Source organism: Palaemon carinicauda, chromosome 10 (assembly GCF_036898095.1).
Source record: "Palaemon carinicauda isolate YSFRI2023 chromosome 10, ASM3689809v2, whole genome shotgun sequence".
In the NCBI taxonomy this organism is placed as follows: Eukaryota; Metazoa; Arthropoda; class Malacostraca; order Decapoda; family Palaemonidae; genus Palaemon; species Palaemon carinicauda.
The window spans coordinates 61861360-61871223 of NC_090734.1; the positions used below are offsets into that span (position 1 = coordinate 61861360).

Consider the following 9864-nt stretch of genomic DNA (forward strand, 5'->3'; position numbering starts at 1 on the left):
GCATAGCAGAGGAAACCGGCGTTTGTGCTGGGCAATCTGCTGCTTGTCAAGAAACTCAGCAAGAGATGATCATCATCATGGGAGTCAGGGCCGAGGTGCTTACACAAATACTTATTGCCCTTGACATTTAAGCTTCCTTGGCCATCATGGTCAACGAATGTCGCTCCCATGAGGCCTCAAGTACAGCCACCACTGCCACATACGCAACTTCTTTTTTATTTGTGTGCTGTCTCTAACTACAAAATACCCAACGAAATGGCAGCAAAGGTACTACTTGTCATCCAAACTTTAACAGAGACACTGTTCCTTTCTTGCACAAAGAAGCATAGCTCTGCAGAAAAATGTCCAGCTGTTGACACCATATGTGGAAATTATGCTGGCATGGGATACTGGCACAAGATCTCAAAGTATCTGCCAAAAAGGAAACATGCGGACACTATAGCCGAGTGGGCCACTACAGCGGATATTGCTGACAGCAGATGAATGTAAAGCAGGGTAGCCCATCCAATACCAAGCCCCCTTCTAGCAAGCCCTCCAATTGTCGCGAGGTTGATATCCTTTCTACTAAAACTTACACTTCACCAGCACCCATATCCTTCAACCTCACATACAAGGGTAAGATATCCAAGAATATGATGCTGCCAGACACATGAGCCAATGTATCAGTGATGGCTTCCCAGAACTTAAAACTTCTTCAAATCACTAGGACGGAGCTACAGCCTTCTGCCCCCTCAGTAACACTCACGACAGATGGATCACGAATGACACCAGCTTCAGGTATCCTTATGGCCATCCTTTCTTTGGCCAACTGGTCCTGACACGCCCTAATCCAAGTCAAAGAAAGCCTTCAGATCCTTCTTCTATCCTATGCACACTGCAAGGAATTGGCCATTTTTCTGCCAGACTTTCCAAGGCCAATCGTACAAGTTGTGAAAGTCAACAGATGTAAGGAGCTACCCCTCAATGCCAACATGACCCCTGCAGAGGCCCGAGAATATTTCATTCGAACCTTCTATGATGTGCTTGCGTTTAGGGAGGACCTTGAAGCAGCTCTGCTAAGGTTGATGGCAGGAGCTCCAATAAAACTAAAACTTAAGGAGGACGCTGTTCTGTTCGTCATTCATGCCCCACGACAGATCCCCTACGCTTTCTGCGAACTTGTCAAGGTCCAGTAGGATATCACTAAGCCTTGTTAAAACCAGCCATCAGAAAGGTGCTACCCTCTAGTCGTCATCCCAAAGGCCAATGGAGTTTGCATCACAGTGGATCTCACCAAGCTGAATACACAGGTGTCCAGACCAGCCCACCCTTCACCATAGTTGATGTCTATTTTGTCAATTTAACCGCCAAATACTTCACCACTGCATCTGCTCTACACGGCTATTGGCATACTTAGGTAGCAGAGGAAGACCATTATTTCACCACTTTTATCACGTCTAACGGATGCTTGCTGCATTTCCGAGGACCTATGGGCTTCATTGCCACCAGCAATGCCAACTTTTACCATGGCGCCCTGGATCTCTAGAACATAAAGAAATGTGTAAAGGTTATCAATGACCTTCTCATATTTAATGATGACTTGCTTACATATTATCGCAGAATCCATGAAATACTTGCCACTGTAAAAATGACATTAGTCTACAGAGATGAATTTTATAATGGCTGTGACTCGAGTATATTTCTGTGGATTTACGATTTCTGAAAAAATAATAGGGCCAATCTAAGTTGCAACTCTACAGGACTTCCCCACATCTTCCAACTTATGAGTTCACCCCAGATATCCACCTGACTGCACATTCCCTTCGTCCACTCATGACCCCCAGACTCTCTTTTATATGGACATCGGACTTTGACCAGGCCTTCAAACATGTGAAGCAAGCACTCTAAAGCCCTGCAGTTCTAGTGTCATTTGACCCAACCTTGCCAATCATTCTCCAGACCGATGTATCTCATCTCTAAGGGGATAGGCTACGCTCTCCTCTAAGACCCCGGTTATGCCGAGACCACTATCAAAGCTGTCAAGCACTTAATCCGTAAAACGGCCCTTTCAGGGAACATTGACTGCTAGGCTTTTGATCGTGGTATCCTTGCATTACAAAACATGTTAAACCACTCTGATCAATCTCTTGTCAAATTACTATATAGTCACCCTATCTGTATTTCTGAGGCTGCCAATCCTCAGTCATTCAGGAATTCTAGCAAGAAAAGGCTCATGATTTTGACCAAAAAACTGCTGCTAGCGGTGGTCAGGTGCAACACAACTTTGACACCTACACCGGTCCCCTGCCCAAACTGAATGTTGGCCAATATATCTGTCTCCATGACCCAACATCTCACATATGGGTCAAGATCGGAATCATCATGGGTGGTGTGAGATCACACAAGTACAGGATTCCCATCCCTAGTTGTCATATGCTACATTGGAACCACCACCACTTGTATCAATTGCCCGGTCCCAATCAAGTTCCCAACTCTGATCTCCCTCTGGTCTCTAGCTATGACATGGAAAAGTAATGTCATCAGTTCCCTCCACAACTACCCGTAGATCTACAGGTTAAAAAGGCCCACATACTGTACAAAGTCCTGGTGCCATTCACCCAACTTGCTTAATATGTTTATACTTGATACATTTACGTTATGCTATTTTCTTTGCACACGATTATTTGATTAGTTTACTCTATGTAAGTTGATTAATACGTTCATGATATCTCTCTGAACACAAGAGCGGGAGGGGATCTGTAGATTATTGTATATATTATTTTAAATATATGAACCCTTTACTTTTCATAAGTTTTTTATGCTACAAACGCATGCAGATAAGTCGCTGTTAGCCCTCCTTACATGCACATAATTAGTCTTTCCGTTTCTCTTTACACGCGCTGTATGCTTTGCAAAACCCCAACATACAAAACACTTTTTCTGTGTGGAATAAAAGCAATCTATGACTCTGGGTTTATTTCTCCATTTCTGCAATCATCACACTTCATATACAAGACCTCATTTCATATCACCAGGGGGGATCAGTTATGGTGAAAAGATCGAGAGAGAACCAGATAATCAGATGGCGAGATAAGGTGAAAGATGATACGGAGAGAAGAGGTTTGGTTGAAGAATATAACTTTGATAGAAGGCATTAGAAAGGTCGTCTCCAGCAACCGATCCCTTTATGTAGGAATAATGGGTGGAAGGAAGATTGAAATGTAAACGAATGCAAATTAGGTCATAACCCTGGATAGGTACGGTGGGTCGTTTGCGACCCCGAGCGTCAAAAAAAAACAGGTTTTTCTCACGTGACTCATCCCTGTGACTGAATTTGTGGGTGATCGACCCTACACGCTCTAGTAGTGTCCAGATGTGCATTGCTGTAGCTGTACTCCTTCCCCGATTTCTGAGACGCGTCGGGGTCGTTCGCGTCCGAGTTTACCCTTCTGAGGTAGTTTGCATAATTATCAAAGTTATTACGTATTATGAAATTGTCGTAGAATGGTGCAACTTGTATAGGTTATCAGTTGTGGAAAGTCTTGGTGGATTGTTTGGCTACCATGTGCATGTTTTTTTTTTTAGTTAAAATGTCGTTCATCACCACGAGGACCATTTTACCGCGAGTGCCCCTTTTTAATTTTTTTTCATTTTTTTGCCAAGTCATTTTTCCGTAAGATATTGCCAAATAGTGTCGTAAAACTTTTGCTTGTTTAGTGTTGGAAAGTGTGTCTAGATGATCTGGCTACCCATGCATGACTTTGTTTTGGTCAGATACGACGTAGTTATTGGTATATTGGGTATTTAACTGCGGTTACCAATTTCTGTTTTTTTTCAATATTTGTAAAAATTACTACGTAGTAAGGAATTGCCGTATATTATTCATTTTTTTTTTCATGTTTATGTGTTAGAAAGTGTGCCTTGATGGTTGGGCTAACACGTGCATGTCTTTTTTTTTATCTGAGATGTCGTATATTAGAATGTCGGGCATTTTACCGCGAGTGTCCCTTTTTAATTTTTTTTAATTTTTTTGCCAAGTCATTTTTCCGTAAGATATTGCGAAATAGTGTCGTAAAACTTTTGCTTTTTTAGTGTTGGAAAGTGTGTCTAGATGATCTGGCTACCCATGCGTGATTTTGTTTTTGTCAGATACGACGTAGTTATTGGTATATTGGGTATTTAACTGCGGTTGCCAATTTCTGTTTTTTTTTCAATATTTGTAAAAATTACTACGTAGTAAGGAATTGCCGTATATTATTGATTTTTTTTTCATGTTTATGTGTTAGAAAGTGTACCTTGATGGTTGGGCTAACACGTGCATGTCTTTTTTTTTATCTGAGATGCCGTATATTAGAATGTTGGGCATTTTTCCGCGAGTGCCCCTTTTTATTTGTTTTGCATTTTTTTGCTTAGTCATGTTACCGTAAGGAATTGGCAAGTAGTGTCGCAAAACTTATATTTTTATAGTGTTGGAAAGTGTTTCTAGATGATCTGGCTACCCATGCCTATTTTTTTTTTAGCCAGATATGGCGTATATATAAGTATGTGTTCGATTTTCCTGTGATTGCCATTTTTTCGTTTTTTCCCATTTCTTTCAAAATTACTACGTACTAAGGAACTATCACAGAGTAATATTTCATTTATATGTTTATTTGTCGGAAAATATGCCTTGATGGTTTGCCTAGCACGTGGCTGAAATTTTTTTTTTCTGAAATGCCGTATATTAGAATGGCCATTTTTCCACGAGTGCCCCTTTTTATTTGTTTTGCATTTTTTTGCTTAGTCATGTTACCGTAAGGAATTGGCAAGTAGTGTCGCAAAACTTATATTTTTATAGTGTTGGAAAGTGTTTCTAGATGATCTGGCTACCCATGCCTATCTTTTTTTTAGCCAGATATGGCGTATATATAGGTATGTGTTCGATTTTCCGGTGATTGCCATTTTTTCGTTTTTTCCCAATTCTTTCAAAATTACTACGTACTAAGGAACTATCACAGAGTAATGATTCCTCTAGATGTTTATTTGTCGGAAAATTTTGTTTACTTTTTTTTTGATTGAATATCATCAAATTTTTTTAGCTAAAATATTGTTTTACATTTTTTTTTCGATTTTATTTCCCTTCAAAAAAAATTTTTTGGGTCAGAATTTTAATTTTATAGTCGTAAAAATAATCGACAATTATCCAGCAACCCACCATACAATTTTTATGCATATCCAATAATAATTAGATTAGTAAATAACACCTTGAAATTGACATACCCTTCCTACATTTCAAGTGGCAGATTAGGGAGTCTGAGTCAGTGTGGTTGGCGGCCATTTTGTGGACATATCCTAAGCGTAAGCTGCCCTATCTATATATATTCTTGTTCCCTATAGAATTTGTGATATTTTGGTATATTTTTACCTGCATAAATATCATATTATATATTAAATATATGTATTTTTCTACGAAATTTCCAAGTACTCAAAAAATTACCTTTAGATATGGCCCCTGATATAAATGTAATTTACAAAATAATGAAGATTTTTTTACATATTTCTATTTTAGGATAACATATGTTTATTCCCTAAAAAAATTAGCCACTTCCTATTTCATTTGGGTACCCAAAAAAATTCATGAAATTTGGACAATTTTTTTTGGCCAAAAAAAGTTACCCATTTTTTCTCATTTCAGACCTTCACCTCCATGGGTCTGACTTCATCCAAAATACATCAAGATGTGTCCTAAACATTCAAGAATCAATTCCTAAAAGGATTTGTGTATATATGTATAAACTTTTTTTTTATGAATTTTTATGTCAGGTCTTTTTTTTTCTACTTAATTTTTTAAAATATTTATAATAAATAGTTTTTCTGCAGATGAGTAGTATTTATCTTTACAGTTGTTTTAAGCATTCATTGAAGTTTTTTTTGGCAAAAGAAAAAAGGAGGTTACTGCAAAAACTGATTTTTCAAGAATTTTTTTTGGCGTCGGGGTCGTTCGCGTCCGAGTATACCCTTAAAGGGGTGTCCGAGGACCGTACCTATCCAGGGTTAAAGAAAAAATTGTCTAATGAATTGATTATGTAAAAATGTAAATCACCAAGTAAATATATTAAACAAAATTTATAGAGCTGGACGTATGTTTTTAAATATTATAATATCAACATCGTTCAATTCCTATTCAATAGAGTTTTTCTTTCCTCTCAAAATTGAAAACACGAGTAAAGCGAAATATATTACACATATTTGCAAATTTCACTAATCTCTAATATTCAACAAGTTGAATCAAAACTTGCTTCAAGTCTATGGTGCTCAGATAAGAATAAAATTTTATTCTTGCTATTTTCATAAATGCTTAATGGATATCTTTTTCACAAAACAGACAAGGACTTCACGATTAGTATAATTACAATCTTCGTGATAATCACAGTAATCCTGCCATTTTCGTAAATAAAAATATTTATATTTATCTCTTGCATTATCGACCGTTAGGTAGGTCTAACTGTTGTCACCTGTTCAAAACCTTTCTTGAATCTTTGTACGTGTTTTATCAATATTCATTTCCAGCCAAAAAAAAAAAAAGATGATTGAAGAATCAATATTTGCTTTAAAAAATAATCAGACTCTCTTTCCAGAGAGTTATTCATCTTGTTACAAGATGATATGCTAAACAAAAGAACGTGTATAGAAACTGCTTTTTTATCACTAATTTTTTACATCATGATTTACAGGAAAACGATTTAAACCAAAGTTGCTCTGACATCCTCGTGAATAATAGAAGACTTGCGATTTTAAAGGGAATTAAGTGTGTAAATTTTAATCTGAAACCTTGAAAATATGACATAAAAAACTATTATGGGATGACCAGATTTTTACAAAGCAAAAAACAAGTAAGGAAGGAGGACTGGTGTTACATGAACGGTAGTAGTGACGTAGTATCTTCTCTGAAGCCGATTAAAATGCAAAGAGTGGAAAAATACATACAGAGAGAGAGAGAGAGAGAGAGAGAGAGAGAGAGAGAGAGAGAGAGAGAGAGAGAGAGAGAGAGAGAGAGAGAGAGAGAGAGAGAATTCTAAGGATTGGATCATTGACACATACAATTGTCTTTTTTTTTTTAATGAACCACAGAACTTGATACCAAAAAACTATGAACATTCTATGAAATGTCGAGATAATACACCTGAATATAAACTCCAGGGATAATAAATGGAGAACAATGTGTAACGATGCCATTGTAACTTGTTGTTTGTGCAATGTTAGTTAAGCTATCGGAACTGTGGCTGTGATATGCTTGCCTGCAATAATAAGTACTATTAGTATTGTATCTAAGAGCCAATCCTATGACGTGGCTTCTTTTTTTCCTTTGTTCATTTTGTTGAACATAATGCTAAGTTTACTTTGCAGATATAAACTTCTCTACTGTCTTACCATCGGATGACTAACGACGTTGTATAACAACAGGAAGTATGATCAATTGAGCATAAAGAAATGAGCGTAAAGTATAACTGTATAACAGAATCTTACTCTATGACTTTGATAAAATTAATGTATGGAACAATCGTAAAATAAACAATTTTAGGCTTCAAATTATATTTAATCAATAATTAACAAGACATGATTAGGATAGTTAATTTAATAATAATGACAATTATCTATATATAAAATGGCGAAAAACTGTAGTTATTCTGAAGGAACGGCGTGAAAGGAGTTAAGAGTCACAGCACTCCGTCTTGAGAAGGAACCCGTCAAAAATGAGGGATGCAAACTTATTCCTCCCGATATCCATTAATTTTCAAAGGAAATACAGGGACCTGACCACACAAACAAGTACGATAAAAATTATCGATATAAAGATAGGTCAATAATGCTTTATATGTAGAATTTATTTACATATAAAGCAAATAAGAAATTAGAAATGGTCGAAAAAAAATCAACAACACGTGTATAAATTACGTCGAAAAAAAAAAATCCACAACACGTGTATAAATTACGTCGAAGAAAAATCAACAACACGTGTATAAATTACGTCGAAGAAAAATAACTATTCGACATCCCTGTCTATTTGATACGAAAAAAAAAATAAAAAAAAAAAACTAATGATCGGACAGTACTTGAACTTGCATTAACTCATTGTACTCACATCTTCATTAGTCCGCTGAAGTGAGATTCCAAAGTCCTATGGTGGAATGGACTATACGTAGCTCGGAAAAAAAGGTGTTATTAAGCTTGCTGCCATTCTGACGTCCAAGTCCATGAGCCATCCTCGGCCGCTAAGGTTTTCGCTTGCCATATTAATGATATGAATCAGGATGAAGTAATAGTGTACACCCACCAACTGGCTCTCTGACTGTCCTGGTGCACACCGACCAGTCACCTCTCCAAATCCAACTCCAACTGGAAGAAATCAGTAACTACGGGGCAGACTTTACTTCCTTCGTTAACCAACAGATGATGTTCCGAGATCTCAAACGACCGTCTGGGCTTGTTGATCGTAAACGAGCATAATGCAAGCACTTTTACAAAGGCTATAACTATTTTAGTCGGGTGAGACCCAAGAACATCGTAACATTAAATTTAAATAATCAATCATACTTTGAAAGAAAACAAATATGACAAAATTCAAAAATATATTAAGTTATTTCTTAATCAAAAAATGAAATATGATAGGCCTATTTTTTCTTCAATAACTGGATATAAACTATTAGAGTTATACTCTTCTTGCGATAGTTTATACAAATTCTAATATTGAAGTATATATGCAAAAGTACTTGTAATCACTTTCATAAGTCATACACGTGAAACGTTAGACTGTTGCATGAAATTTGCATATAGCTTGACAATCCTTTCAAGTAATATTCATAACACAAGCAAAACAAAAATCATACCTATCATGAAGAACAGATTTTACCATTTTATGACAATAGTAAAGAAAAGTTTTTTGAAAGAAAAGATAAAAGAATCGAAGAAAATCTGAAAAACTTTGTTTTGCAAAGTCGGTGATAGGATTAAAAAATTCGAACACAATAAGGAAAAGATATTCAAAGACTGAATGTAACATACGTCGAATGTTGGATATGAAAATCACAAAAGTTTATCAGTCAAAAAAGAATATGAAAAACGAGGTTGGTCGATATGTAAAATTCGTTGGTAGTGGAAAAAAAGTTTATTTTAATTAGGCAACACACTACTAGAGGTTTTCACTAAAAACGGGGGATCTAAATATGCCATCAATAAAATATTGCTTATAGTATTAGAATTAATTTTACTAGTAAAAGTTTTAAATCACAAAATCTGGGAGACAAATATCTGCTAGATATGAAAGGACGTATGGCAAATGGTTATCAAAAGTCCTTTAGACCAAATATTAAGGACCAAGAAATATATATATATATATATATATATATATATATATATATATATATATATATATATATATATATATATATATATATATATATATATATATAAAATATAAATATATATATATATAAATATATAAATATATAAATATTTATATATATATATATATTTATATATATATATATATATATATATATATATATATATATATATATATATATATATATATATATATATATATATATATATATATATTTCTTGGAAAAAAGTACACTGATGATTCAAAAGAAGAAAAGATAGCGTTTTGTCAAGTTTTAGAATATAAACTGATAGTTGAAGGAATAGAATTATTATTGTATCATAGATTTAATGTTCCTGATATGTTAATGGATTTTCATTGCAGAGTTTATAATTTAAATCGCAAATAATTATTCCGGTTGTGCCAGTCTTTTGCAGTGACTGCAGTTTCTCCTAATGGTAAAGTGTACATATGCTACAAAATCAATACGTCAAGGAGAAGCAACAAACCAAGAGACTTCCATG

General features: G+C 35.4%; 1 long non-coding RNA gene across 1 annotated transcript in view; it reads right to left on the reverse strand.

The window, feature by feature from the left end:
- LOC137648402 (uncharacterized) overlaps nucleotides 1–8340 on the reverse strand; it is a 110716-nt gene extending 102376 nt beyond the window's left edge. Inside the window, exon 1 of the long non-coding RNA XR_011045610.1 lies at nucleotides 8102–8340. This is a non-coding gene — a long non-coding RNA (uncharacterized lncRNA). The remainder of the gene's footprint in view (nucleotides 1–8101) is intronic.
- Nucleotides 8341–9864: the final 1524 nt, after the last annotated feature.